At 40.9% G+C, this 15,243-nt stretch overlaps 2 long non-coding RNA genes across 5 annotated transcripts; both read left to right on the top strand.

Moving 5' to 3' along the window:
* The first annotated feature begins 1,259 nt into the window (after positions 1-1,259).
* LOC117468380 (uncharacterized) lies at positions 1,260-9,151 on the top strand. Of its 4 annotated transcripts, XR_004554481.2 has the most exons (7): positions 1,260-1,355; positions 7,150-7,182; positions 7,284-7,359; positions 7,455-7,513; positions 7,705-7,776; positions 8,095-8,138; positions 8,219-9,151. It is a non-coding gene; the product is annotated as an uncharacterized lncRNA (long non-coding RNA). The 4 variants fall into 4 exon arrangements; XR_011642501.1 differs by having other exon boundaries at positions 7,725-7,776; positions 8,095-9,151; XR_004554480.2 differs by having other exon boundaries at positions 8,095-9,151.
* LOC117468383 (uncharacterized) lies at positions 5,035-5,998 on the top strand. The gene is made up of 3 exons (XR_004554485.2): positions 5,035-5,226; positions 5,307-5,559; positions 5,651-5,998. It is a non-coding gene; the product is annotated as an uncharacterized lncRNA (long non-coding RNA).
* Positions 9,152-15,243: the final 6,092 nt, after the last annotated feature.

The following is a 15,243-nucleotide window of genomic DNA, read 5'->3' as shown; positions in this document are numbered from 1 at the left end:
GCAGAGTTTCCGTTAGCAGGTAATTACCGGACTATGAGCGGATATGCTTCAGTTTAAAACTCAGTTCACGGGGCTCATTTTTATATTGCTTCAGTTTATAATCGTAACAGATCGAAAAATTCAGATTCATTTTTCAATAAATGATTCCACAAACAACACACAACATAATTATTACATTCAAACAAACTACTTGTAGTAGATAACGTACATTATTCAGAAGTGTACATCAACTTTGAACAATAACACGGGAGAAACGGATCCTCTCTTTTCCCCTCTCCCTCTCTCTCTCCTGCCAGCCCGTCAGTTTCTCATGCAGCTCCTGCAGCTCGCTAAACAGAGGGCGGGGCTTCAGGTGATTATGCAGAGCTGCGTGTCTCGGTCAGACTCAGCAGCTGATCTGATCTCTCTCTCGCGTCCGGTTATACTTCACTCGCGTTTATGTCCATATCGATCAGATCCAGCTCTCCTGATCGGCCTTTATAGAGAGCACCGATCAAACTATTAAGAGTGAATATCGGCCGATAATGACCGGCGGCCGATCGATCGGAGCCTCCCTAATTATTACCAGACATTTTGACCGGCAGGTTTTGAATTTACCGGTTTTTAATAAATTTGACCAGCTAAAAACCGGTAATTACCGGCTAACGGAAACCCTGATGCCCACATCAGACGTCCACCAGATCTGAGTGCAGGTCAGTGCTACCTGAATCAGGGGCAACAAAATAACTGAAGGACCACAAACACAACTGATGACTGATTCCTGTGTTGAAGGTCCAAATCCCAACAGGCTGGAACCAAACCTCTCTTTGTTTTGTTCAAATGTGTTTGGCTGTATTTACCTCTGTCTGTGTGTGTATTATGTTGTGTTTTGTCTTACTTTCTATCCTTTTGTTATTACATTATTAAAATGTATTTATAATTAGATATATGTTTATTATAATATTAATAGAAAGAATATGCTATGGCAATATTTGTATTAATAGTTACACTTTTTTTCCAGGTTGAGTTGGCCTTTTCTGTAATCGTGATCAAATCCCCTCTTAGGAGCACACTGCATACAGAGCTGCTGCTTTAGTAAACCAGGCTGAATCTGTCCTTACAATGATTCATAACTCAGTGATTCATCTACAGCCAATACAAAAGACACTGCATTCTTTATGGATCAACCTTTGTACTGAATCAGATGTGTTTAATGGCTGCTCCTTCACTGATTCAGAGAGCAGAATCAGTGATGTCAGGCACAGGGTGTCGCCCTTCAGAATATTTTCGAAAAATTATAAGCAATTCATATTATGGAGAAGTGTAACTTTATCACTCGTTCGGACTGATCAAAATATTTGAGTGACTATGCAAAGGTGAGTGAGAAAGTGACACTGGACTGTAATGTCACTGAGAGACAGAGACATGATTATGCATAATCCATCAGCTGTTGGATTACATGAGTAAATCAGTGAAAACTCTCTACCTATAGTAGTACAGTATAAATAATCCTATGCCAATATGTGTCTGTAGTATATTAGATTATTCAATGTGTTCAATGTTTTCGTTATATTGTGTATTATTTAGATTTGTCACGGTCGAGGGAAGGAAGCAGGACCCAAATGCAGATAACTTTGAGAAACCCTTTATTTCAAGGATACTGAAAAACACGGAACACTCACCGGTGAACTCAGTCACCAACAAACAACGACCCAACACTGAACACAGAAAGAGACAAGACTAAATACAGGGAGGGGTAATCACGACAACGAGAAACAGCCGGGCAGGGTAGGAGAAACACAAGGACAACAGGTGAACACATTCGGGTAATCAGGGAGGGAAACAGACAGAAAGCAGACAGGCAGGAAACGGGGGTGAACACTTTACACAATAAGACAGGAAACCCAAAGACAAGAAAAACACCAACACAGACAAAACTACAAACGTGACATAACATGAGAATCGTGACAAGATTCTCTAGTAATATACGTCCTTTGCATTGTGAATTTGTATATACTTACTGCTAATGTTATTTTGTTTTTAATTATATATACTTGCCGCTAATGTACATTTTTTTATTATATTTGTATCTTATTGTATATTTTGGAATATATCCAAAGGACTTCAAACAGACTTCAAACGGACCAAACTTTTGGACTTCTTCAAGCCAGGAGGGCTATGGCTCTGTGTTGGAAAAATGATTGATGATGAAAGAATGATGTCTAAAAATAGAACAACAATATTCTGTTTCATCGTTAATGTCCTATATAACATAATCTTCCTGTGCCAGAATAATGCACTTGAACGCATCAAAGCTCTATGATTGGCGTGAGTAGTTATAAGGATGCGGCATCCATCACATTAGTATGCATACAAAGTGACAGGTATGATATGCTAATTAACCCTTTGTTCGAGGTGTTATCACATGTAGGTGTGATATCACACGTAGGTGTGATATCCTTTGATGTGTGGGTGAGGTGTTATCACACGTAGGTGTGATATGCCCCCCTGTAGTAGAGCCTTTGTTGTCTAATCTAATTAGCCTTTGATGTATGTCCTTTGATGTGAGGGTTGAGGTGTTATAACATGCCGGTATGATATCACACCGACATGTTATAAGCCTTTCATGTCAATCTAAGTGTTAATTAAGGCAGTCTCTTTGAAGTTATGTGAGACTGTCTCGCACCCCGTCACCCAAACCATGAATATGGGGGACATGCCGGACAGATCAAGTAAGGGTGACGATCCACCCGCTGTGAAATTAACTTATCTTCCATATTTGCCTTACACTTGTGTTTACGGAAGTTGAGATGTTTCTCGGTTGTGATTGGTTGTTCCTCGTCACATGACGAGCGGTGCACGCTGCTGCAGTGCACGTCTCCATTGAAACCAATGGAAATGAGCTCGCAACGCTGATGTGTATGGCTCCGTACAAAGTTGTACTCATTGCATTAGTGTAGGCTACTGTAGCTTTTGACACTGGAGCCGCCCATCTGAGAAGCCCCTCACTGCAGTGCGCAGTACCTCAAGATGGGCGGGAGCTCAACATGGGCGGAGCCTCAACGCCCCTCCTTCTCAACCTTTGAGGCACGTGACGGGACGGCCCCACCTTCTCAACCTTTGAGGCACGTGACGAGCTTCACAGATGACGCGTTGCATCCTGTTTCCGGGGTAGCAATTATGTTCTGTTAATCATAGCGTCAGAGAAAATGGAGGTAAGTAATCCCTGAATAAATTAACTATTTGTTTTTGCTGCGGTTTAAAATGTGTTGATTTTAAGTCTCACTTATTTGCTGTCAAATGTGCGCTGTCGCTACTAGGACGTGCATGTCCTAGTGATGCAGAAAACTCCATTTAATAACTATTAATTATAACTACAAACTACATTTGTGTTGCTTCAAAATAGTAGGATTGCTGTATAAGCAAAGTCCTGAAAACTTTAGGAAAGTTTTAATATTATTTTTGCACGACTTGAGAAATACTAATAACTATACTAACCTATATTTCAATTCGATTTTTACAAAATAAATGTATATGCAGCTTATTTTATTCCTTCCTATTGTTTATGTTTATTTTCTTTGACCAGAAACACATCACACACTGATGAAAGGGATGTTCTCAGAAGGATAGGGCTTGTGCCAGAGCTGGCGGGGCCAAACAGTCAATGTGCGGAACAACTAGGGTTGGGTACCGAGAACCGGTTCCGAACCAACATTTCGATTCCAACGGCATCATTTAGAAATGTGAATTTCGGTTCCGCTTTTCGATTCCTGAGGAAATGTTTCTCGCCGCTCTCCGTAGCCTACTGCATGACTGCAGCGGGGCGGGAAATGTAGCGTTGTATCTACACTTCCTACAGTGTAACCTGAGACCAGGGCCGGCCCGTCGCACTGGCATTATAAATGTTCGCCTAGGGCGCCAGATCTGTGGAGGCGCTGCGCTGACAGCTCTGGGAGGAAAAACAAATGTTTTGACCGTTGGTGCTCATCCTAATTTTCGGCCTTGATGTAACAATATTCATAATTAAGTAAATGTAACATCCTTTTCATCCCGGTTACACTTTTCATTTGCCCTGTACGATGGGCGCTGCAAGTGATGAAAATGGGGGATGTTGGCTTATCTGGCAACCGCAGCTCACAGCCAAAGTGCGCGTGAGCGAGGGAGAAAGGGAGGGTGCACTGTTGTTATTAGCATCTGGTGCTAGCTGCTCTAACGGATATAAGAAGAAGATGTTTCTACAATGATGTGGAGGGAGAGTCCTCTCCAGTCAGACTGAGAGGCTGATAACTACAGCTCAGTGAGGTAAAGGACTCTGAGTGTTTAGATAGTTCACTTTAGTCTAAGTTATCTCAGTGGGTCTCAAACGTTTTGATCACAATTTATGTAAACACATATTTCCAAGGCACTCTTTTATAATTATTGGGATAAAACAGGTTTGAAATCATTCCAATGTATACTATAGGACAGTAAACCAGACATATCGTTTTAAACTGGAGATACAAAAATATGCATAAATAAAATAGTAAAATAAGATATGAATGAACAACAAAAATAAAATGCGTTACATGTAGGCTATTTGTTATTTAATTATTAAAATGTAAACCGATCTTCTTCATATGGGTGTTTAGAGTTGTACCCCCTAGATCTAGTCTCTAGTAATTCTGCGTGTGCACCAGATTGAAGCATTTTACTTCAAAATGTTCAAACCTTTCTTCCCGGTATGCCTGAGAAGGCAGATATGCTTGTTTTTCTCAACAAGAACTGTTTTTAAAAGTTGGACTGTTGCACTGTTGTAGCTTCAGTGGTTCTCAGGTTAAAGTTACATAGCAGTGAATATAAACAGACTGATTCATGTGAATATTACTTTAAACTAACCTGTGTAAAAGTTTCTCGAATAAATGTAATTTTTTTGGTGGAAGAAGCATGTATCATTTTTTTACCCTGCCCCTCAAAGAATCGGAATCGAGAACCGTTAAGAACCGGAATCGAAAAGTAGAATCGGAATCGGAATCGTGGAAATTCAAACGATACCCAACCCTAGGAACAACTGTTCTCAGGAATGAGGAAAAACAATTACTTTTTGAACATGACAACACCCTTAACACACTTATGTCTGCAAATAAATATACTACACCACTACAATGTGACAACAAACAACAAAGCTAAAGAGCAATACAGATCATCTGAAAAGTATCATCCCAGCAGATGTGGAAATACAGCTTGATGTCAATGGGAGGATATCATTAGGTGAAGCATTTCTTAGAATCATTATGTTCTTGTTCTTTTATGTGGTTATCTGGAGAACTAATATTATTTAATTTCAACAGCTCCTCCTTCACAAGTTGGGATGGCCACTGCATCTTCAGAACACCACAGAGATGGTCAGGAGCAACAGGAGTGAAAGTGATCTGCTTGATATTGACAACTTGTATTCATACAAGTTGTACGGTATAAAGACATACATTTTGTGTTGTTGATTTGTTATCAAGTGAATGATGCCAAGGACCAGGGAGACTTTACTAGTATCAACACAGTTATGGCAAGTTATGGCAAGGTTGCTGGGGACAGGAGCTTCAGGAGGTAAAGTGAACTAGTCAGCAGTTCAACATATTGTATGTATGCTAAATATTACTTAAAATGCCGGTTTTCATTTTCTTTTTTCTTCCTTTAGCTGGCACAGGTTCTGGACAAGACCCAAAGTCCAAACACACATCTAGCCTTTGTGAGCAAGATGGCTCTCACGCGGTCAGATCTTTGGAGTTTGGCTAATGACATGGATGGGATGGTAATCAGCAGGGACGTGCACAGACATTTGGAGGGGCTATTGCTCTAAACTGGAAAAAGGGCCTCCCCCCTTGTTTTTAATGTAGAAGGTTCATGATATAAAATGGGGTGGCTGTGGCTCAGTGGGTAGTGTGCTGGACTTCGAATCTGGGGAAAGGAAGTTCAAGTCTGCTGCAGGTCTCCCTTGAAAAAGAGATCGTTGATATCAATGGGATTTTCACCTGGTTAAATAAAGGCTACAATACAATACAAAAGTCCCACTGCAGTCAGCATGTTGTTGTTTCCCCCAAATTGCTCCTGTGGGGATTGTCCACAGTACTGAATGTATGTAAGTCACTTTGGATAAAAGTGTCTAACAAATTACATGTAATGTAATAAAAGCACAACACTGTCATTGGAAGTGACACTCAGTTGACTTTCATGTCCAACTGCTAAATTCGTTATTCAGGCAAATGTTTTGCGGGCCATATCTCATTAAAATATCTAATGTTAGTAACTATTAAAGAAAATTGGGGACAATTCTGTTTTAATGTAGTTTGACCATTGTAACTGCTCGGCAGACATGGCTACTGATAAAATAGGGCTTCTAACTAATTACCTTAAATAACATCACAAATTAATGAAACCAGTTCAATACGCATTATTCTTATAATTATTTATGAGCGTAGTAACGGTAAGGTATTTTATTACTTATTTATTTAGAATTCCATAACTTAATAACAGAGATGGTCAAGCTAAAGTAGAGACATGGCAGAAATCCTACAATGAAGCGGGACAGTGAAGTGTTCTCTGAGAGAGGGCAATCAAGAAAAGAGAGTGAGCGGCCCCGTTGAGGGAGTTCACGGAGCAGAGTAAAAGACACAGAAAGACCGAAGCACAATAACAACAAATAGGCTATATTTAGTTTTTTGTTGTTGTAAATAACCGACGGTGTCAAGAGGAAGTAAATTCCCCTGGTTTGTCCCCTATACTCTAACGCCATTTGGTGTGATCACCATAGCCATATGAGTTTGGACTTGGAGGGCTTGCCTTTGCTTCCAGCTGTCAGAGTGTAAACAAAGTCACGTGACTGGAGGCAGATGAAAGCGCTGACAAGTTGTGTTTTTATCGCAGTGAGACGCTACAATACTAATTGTGGGCTCATCATGTTGATTCGGTCACAATAGAAAACAAAAAAAACTCTCGCTCTCTCCAGAGGGGCAGGTCGGACAAAAATGGCAAACGGGCTGTTGCCCGGGCAACATTAGCCCGTACCTGTGCACGTCAATGGTAATCAGAGTGATCACGCTCTTTGTTTCTTGTACTCTTTCTAACTGATTTTGTATTAATTGTTGGTATGTTTCATGTACTCTGTATTTTACTGACTGTATGTTTGTATTCTGCCAGATCCTGAACAGCTGTCTTACAGTTATTGAGAAGGTATTGAAGCTGTTCTAAAATATGTAAATATATGTATAAAACATACTATATTATATCAAACAATTCTAAGATATTACATTATGAAACTACATCTGTTACAGAGAGTATATGGCGTGTTTTCTGCCAACAGCCTGGTTTCCACCATCTTCCACCATCAATCCGATGCAACACCTGCCGGTATCTTGATCATGATTATCCATGTTGCTGCTCCATGTTCTCGTACCAACTCATTACTGAAGTCACATCAACACAACTGCTTTTTGCTTTTCCAGGAAAATGCAGCAAACCTCCAACGGCTTCTCCTTCCAGTGTGGGAACCTGGACACTCTGTGTGAGTACGTGTAGTTCAGTCTTTGCTATTGTTTGTTTACTGTACAATGCAGTTTGCCATGCTGCAAATAGTGTTTCTATCTTTAAATTCAACGCTTCATTTAGTTGTATAATACAGATCCTACAACTTTATAATATAACGTTTGTATGTCAAAGTATACCTGTTGATATTGGAACATGTGATATTAACAGATACTGAGGCCACTTTCTAGATCCCCTCCGTGGCGCTGGCTGGAGAGATGATAGTCGCACCAAACCATTCAGGTCTGTTGGCGCACAGTTCCATCACATCCGGACAGTGCAGTTCTGTTTCAGACCACTTGTCTATCTTTTAATCTATGGCTCTGTTTTATTTGAAATAACATGGGATGCATTGTATTAAATAAAAGGCATTGAACAGAACCATAGATGCCACTTGAGAGCGGGGCTGTTCTGTTTTACCCCTTAATGACTTTCTTTTTGGAAGTTCAAGTTTGTTCCTGTTCCAACAGTGTTCAAAGATTTTCTGCATGATTTTCGAGTACTTATAAAGTTGAATTAAATTGTACTTATTCTTAACTTTCACATGCATTGTGTTCACAGAAACCTTGCTCAGATCTTGTGCCCTGGGCCTTGGGCACGTCTTGGTGTGGATGATGTCCAGGTTAGATTTGTTAAAATTATTCTACTGAAGAGTATGATGTAATTGTCATTTTTCACACTACAGGCCTACCAAGACAAGCGTTCTCGAACAACTGTAGGGTGTTTGTTTTGATGGTAAGATACTGGATATACAGTAAACATATAGTAGTCCTATGTTTCTGTTTATAATAATGTATACACATGTATACTGCTTTCAGCATGCTATGCACTCCATTATTGCTCATAGTTTGAGACATGCTGTGATTTATTTATATCCAAAACAACATTCACGGAGGAATATTATTTGTCAATGAACACCATAGCATCACAACAACCTAACATAATATAGTATTTCTTTATTTACAGTACGCATTTTACATTGTGGCAAGAGCCCAATTTGATTTCAATAAGGTATGTAGAAATAAGGGTTTCATATTTCAGTTTTTCATTGATATCACTTGTGGATACAAGACTTTTCAGGACATGTGTTGTTGACTCATACATGTTGAGGCATGAGTGAACCTAATGCAGCTGATTGTAACAGCTCCCCCCAGCAGCGCTCACTCATGACCCCGTCTCAAATGACGGCCTGCTTCTTTTGTGGAACCTCACAACCTCTTCATCCTGAAATATATTTGACAAAGAGAGGTTCAATGTTTAACACTCACACTGGTTCAAGACTTTATCATTTGTGATTCAACAACTTCCACCTGCATTGCCTTTTCCTCCCGTCGCCTCTTGCAGTCTTGCGACCTCTCTTGTTCAGACCTTGGTGAATGAAAGACAAACATTCAAAACATTCATTACAAATGATATAGTCAGGTTACAGTGTAACAAATAGTCTCAAGAATGCAAATGTAAATAGTAAAATTAAAGAAACATACGGCATGGGAACGTTTTTGAGGAGAACTAGGCACCACCAGTGCCTAATTTGCTACATGTTTGTCTTGGAATATAAAAAGCACACAACCAGATTAGTTGTCACGATCTGTCTGTGTATTATTTTGTCCTGTCTTGTCTGTTGCTTTCTGTGTTCAATAAAATTGAAAGTCCTGAATTCAAAGTGTTTCTTAAGTAAAAGAGTATAAGTATTATCAGCTAAATGTACTCGAAGTATCAAAAGTAGAAGTACATGCGGAATGGCTCTGTTCACAGTATTATATTACCATTGATATTATCCTGTCAATTCTATCAATTTGTCAATACGATGGCACTTTTTTAATATATTTTTTAAAATACTGGTAGGAAATAATGTGATATTATTTCATTTATATCACATGTTTTTCAGTAAAAAGTGAGTAAATATACAATATTGCCTCTGAAATTAAAATTAAATTAAAATTAAAAAGGAGTACGTTAAAAAACAAATGAAGGCCCTTTCTTGAAGTCATAACTGAAATAATTGAAGCAATTAACATGCAAATAGACATTAAAATATGCTTTGAAGGCTGTTAATGTATTTAATTTGAGTTTCACATTTTGAAATGCCGTTTCCATGGCGACAGATCACTCGCCATCATCACAGACCTCAAGGTATCATTATATTACCGGTATCATTATATATATATATATATATATATATATTAATTAGGGCTGTCAGTCGATTAAAATATTTAATCGCGATTAATCGCATGATTGTCCATAGTTAATCGCAAATTAATCGCACATTTTTTATCTGTTCTAAATGTACCTTAGAGGAATATTTTTCAAGTTTTTAATACTCTTATCAACATATGAGTGGACAAATATGCGTTATGCTAATGTTTATTATCATTTGAACAATGACAAATATTCTCATGCATATTAAACACAACAACCTCTGAACATTACAAATATTCGCCTCAATTCAACCTGGAACCTCTCTCATGCAATACAAATGGTGTGTGTGTGTGTGCGTGTGCGTGCGTGCGTGTGTGTGTGTGTTGGATCGTTGGAGCTATGTGCAACTCAAGGCATATGCTCGAACGGGAGCTGCCTGTACGCTGCAAGCATGTTGCTGCAATCATGAGTGTGCTGACTTCTCGTACAACGTCCCGCTGTCTGCTTCCTGCATCAAGTCAAGTGCTCGGCGCAGTTGTGTGGATAGAGCGCTCCTCTGTTTTCATTTAAACAGCTCCTTATATCCGTTAGCGCAGCTAGCTAGCACCAGATGCTAACAACAACAATAGCCGCGTTCACACTGCGGTACGGTAATGCACGTAAGGTCTCTCTCTCGCTCGTTCGGGCCACACAAACACACACCCTCCCGGTCCTCCCGATGGCCAGTCGGTGCCTGCCGGTGAGCGTGGAAGTGTGGTCTGCCACAAGCGGGCGGCAGGAGAGGGGCTGTCAGCAGCATCAGCTTGTAGATGGTATTTTAAACTCGATGCGCTCTGAAACCACGGGGCGGCCGAGGAAAAAAAATACACATGCGTTAATCGCGTTAAAATAATTAGTGGCGTTAATTTTTGTTTGCGTTAACGCGTTATTAACGCGTTAACTTGACAGCCCTAATATTAATATTATAAGATATAATATGTTAAAATAGTTAATACTCTGACGCTATGATTAACAGAACAGAACTACTACCCCGGAAACAGGATGCAACGCATCATCTGTGAAGCTCGTCACGTGCCTCAAAGGTTGAGAAGGAGGGGCCGTCAGTCACGTGCCTCAAAGGTTGGGAAGGAGGGGCCATTAGTCACGTGCCTCAAAGGTTGAGAAGGAGGGGCGTTGAGGCTCCGCCCATGTTGAGCTCCCGCCCATCTTGAGGTACTGCGCACTGCAGTGAGGGGTACTACGCCCATCTCGGCCGAAGTCGGTTCATATTAACCTAAAGGTTAAAGTCAACAGATATTGTTTTAAACTGTATTAAAGTAAACAGGTATTATCTTGAACTGTATTGAAGTAAACATTTATTATTTCGGACTGTTTTAAGTAATCCTATATATATATAACCTTCTCACTTACACTCAATGACCCAGATACCCTGCTACACACACATACACCTTCTTCCACCAGCACACACACATATTCTTTGCTCACCTAGGGCCTATACTACGAAGCTGGTTCAACCTAACCTGGATATGTTTGAGTTAGCCGGTTGGCCTAATCCAAAACATACGCGCTCTCGCTAAACTGTACTACGACGCTGGTTATCAAGTGGATCGCTCAAGCCAGCCGTGTCCTATCTAGTTAGGTGCGCGTTCACATGAAAGGGGTGGTATCTGGAGCATTCGACCAATCATAAACATGGAGAAGCGTACTGACAGCGCAGCGTCATACTTCCTGAATGAAAAGTGAACTTTAATACTAGTCAAAAATGAAGAAGTTAAACTTTAAACATCCATGACTTAAACACTTGATCAGGATCAAAGCCACAGAGCTGCACCTGCAAGGTGAATACAACTGGCAAAAGAAAAAGTGTTTGAATGCGTACATTAACAGGTTTATGATATCACTGCCCATCTAAGACATGATCTGACTTTAATTACATTTGTCTCGAGTGTTTCGTCAACTTAATGTGTTGCTTAAAATAATACTTCTGCATCCAGTCTGTGACACTGTGAGTGTTGCACGGCCAGATACGGCTCAGCTGACTCAGATAAGCAGATATGTGATACATTATGATGTGATATGATGTGATATGAATGATAATGGGACACATCGACGTCTGCACTCAGTGTACTTATGTTGTGGCAGATATTTAAGTAAGCTTTCTTAACGCTAATGTTATAACAGTCAGATTGCTCTGAAGATGGAGGTGATATTCTATTAATGTTCACGTTCACACAGTCGGTGATTTTTGCCAGCCGTCTTTCCTGCAACGGCAGCTTTTCTGTATTTCCTTTCTCCTGTAATATGACTTGATCGCTTTAAACTCTGCACACTGAGCTCTGATTGGTCAGCAGGCGGTGCTTTCACTGAGTTGAGCTCTTAGCCTGCAACCTAACGTGGTCCCGACCAGGTTAGCCGCTAAGCATAAGTTACCATGGGGATCTAGCCTGCTAAAAAGAGAACCAGCTTCGTAGGACCGGAAAACCGGAGTTTTCCCTGAATTTAGCCGCTAAGAGAAAATCCTGCTTCGTAGTATACCCCCCAGCCAAGGCCGGATTAACCATATGGGCAACCTGGGCAAGTGTCCAGGGGCCCTTGAGCAAAGAGGGCCCTCAGTGACAAGATTTAAAAAAAAAAAAAAAAACACCCTTTGGTACACCCTGATAATAAAGAGTTACAATAAGCTGTTTCGATGTGTTCCAGTCAGGCTTTCGTCCAAACCACAGCACTGAGACTGCTCTTGTAAAGGTCTTTAACGACATCCACTTAAACACAGACAGTGGCAGAACTTCAGTGTTAGTATTATTAGATCTCAGTGCTGCGTTTGACACTGTTGACCACAGCATATTACTAGACCGACTGGAAAACTGGGTGGGACTTTCGGAAACAGCTCTAAATTGGTTTGAATCCTACTTAAAGGACAGAAACAACTTTGTTTCTATAGGTAAATACACATCTGAGTTGACAAATATGACATGTGGGGTTCCTCAAGGCTCCATCTTGGGGCCTCTTCTCTTTAACATCTACATGCTACCACTGGCTCAGATAATGAAGAACAACAAAATAAGTTACCATAGCTATGCAGATGACACACAAAGTTACGTAACAATTTCACCAGGAGACTATGCTCCAATTCAAACACTGAGTAAGTGCATTGAACAAATCAATGACTGGATGTGTCAGAACTTTCTCCAATTAAACAAAGATAAAACTGAGGTAATGGTCTTTGGAGCCAAGGCAGAACGTTTAAAAGTTAGCGCTGAGCTTCAGTCTGCAATGTTCAAACCAACAGATAAAGCCAGAAATCTAGGTGTAGTCATGGACTCTGACCTGAGTTTCAACAGTCACATTAAAACAGTTACTAAATCAGCCTACTATCACCTAAAGAATATATCTAGGATTAAAAGACTAATGTCACAGCAGGATTTGGAAAAACTTGTCCATGCCTTTATCTTCAGTAGACTCGACTACTGCAATGGTGTCTTCACAGGTCTCACTAAAAAATCTATTAGAAAGCTGCAGCTGATTCAGAACGCCGCTGCTCGAGTCCTCACTAACACTAAGAAAGTGGACCACATCACTCCTGTTCTGAAGTCTTTACACTGGCTTCCTGTGTGTCAAAGAATAGATTTCAAAATATTGCTGCCGGTTTATAAAGCACTGAATGGTTTAGGCCCAAAATACATTACTGACCTCCTGCTAAACTATGAACCATCCAGATCTCTCAGGTCTTCAGGGACTGGTCAGCTTTCTGTCCCCAGAGTCAGAACTAAACATGGTAAAGCAGCGTTCAGTTATTATGCTCCAAATATCTGGAACAAACTCCCAGAAACCTGCAGGTCCGCTGCAACTCCTACAGGAAGTTCCTACAGGAGGAACCTATTGCGGTGAGCACGTTGCACGTTGTAACTTCCGGTTGTTGTTGTTTTCATCTCCGGGTATCCCGTGTGCCTGTTCTGTTGCTGATAGCTTATTAACTTAAACTTAATCGATCGTTTTAAAACTCTTGATCACGGCAACTGCCTGACGTTGTAATCACACGTTACTACAGCTTAAGCACTCACAACTCTCCTTCTCTTAGCGACTGTAACTCCACAGTTGCCTACACTCTTTTCGGGTTTGCTAACGGTAGCTACTTTAGCTTGATAGCTAGCCATGGCTCTTTCCCCACCTTCTGGTGCTATTTCCTGCTCTTCCTGTCTCATGTTTGGTTACTTCCCGGCCTCCCTTACTGGTAAGGATACATGTGTTAAATGTAGTATAGTTGTTAGGTTGGAGGCGGGAATCATAGCCATAGAAGCCCGGCTCCGCATCTTAGAAAGTAACTCAGTTAAAGTAAAGCCCATGTTAGCATGTGCGGACCGGCAAAATGTAGCTCCTCTTAGCTGTCCCCCGGCAACTCCCGAGCAGCAGGGAGGCTGGGTGACTGTTCAGAAGGGGCATAACGCGAAACCCGCAGGTCCCCACCAACCCGTTCACGTATCTAACAGATATTCCCCACTCAGCGAGACACCCGCTGAGAAGCCAACTCTGGTTATTGGTAGCTCTATTATGAGACACGTGAATTTAGAGACCGAAGCCTCCACAGTCACATGCATTCCGGGGGCCAGAGCGGGCGACGTTGAGGCGCATCTTAAACTGCTGGCTAAAGATAAACGTAAATACAGTAGGATTGTTATTCACGTCGGTGGTAATGATGTTCGTTTACGCCAATCAGAATGCACAAAACTTAATGTGGAGTCGGTGTGTAGTTATGCTAAAACAATGTCGGACACCGTAATCTTCTCTGGTCCCCTCCCCAATCTGATCAATGATGACATGTATAGCCGCATGTCATCATTTCAGCGCTGGTTGTCTTGGTGGTGCCCAGCAAACAATGTGGGCTTCGTAAATAATTGGACAGCCTTCTGGGGAAAACCTGGTCTGATTAAGAGAGACGGCATTCACCCTACTTTGAAAGGTGCAGATCTCATTTCGGCAAACATTTCAGGGCTTTGTGGACGTAATCCATGACAAACTGGAGTTGAGACCAGGAGGCAGAGTCGCAGTCTTACACGCTTCTCTGCGCTCTCTCCTAGGCAGTCACCCATAGGAATCCCGAACCCAATAAAATACCCAATATTAGCGGTGTGTGTGTCTGCCCAAGGACAATTTAAGGTAAAACCTAATAGAGGTGTCATACATAATAACCTAATAAAAGTAAATGTAACAACTACTACAGTGCAACAAAACAGGAAGATTAAATGTGGTCTCTTAAACATAAGATCCCTAGCAATATTGGTAAATGATTTAATATCAGATTATAATATTGATATATGCTGTCTCACTGAAACTTGGTTGAGACATGAAGAATATGTCAGCATAAATGAGGCCACTCCACCCAGCCATGTCAACACTCATATTGCTCGAGGCACGGGCCGAGGAGGTGGAGTTGCAGCAATCTTTGACTCAAGTTTACTTATCAATATTAAACCAAAATGTAATTATACCTCTTTTGAAAGCCTCGTTTTTAGTCTTACGCATCCGACCTGGAAAACTTTGCAGCCAATCTTATTTGTTACAGTGTATCGTGCA

This window comes from Pseudochaenichthys georgianus, chromosome 23, assembly GCF_902827115.2.
Source record: "Pseudochaenichthys georgianus chromosome 23, fPseGeo1.2, whole genome shotgun sequence".
Classification (NCBI taxonomy): Eukaryota; Metazoa; Chordata; class Actinopteri; order Perciformes; family Channichthyidae; genus Pseudochaenichthys; species Pseudochaenichthys georgianus.
This window is presented reverse-complemented; position numbering and strand designations above follow the sequence as displayed.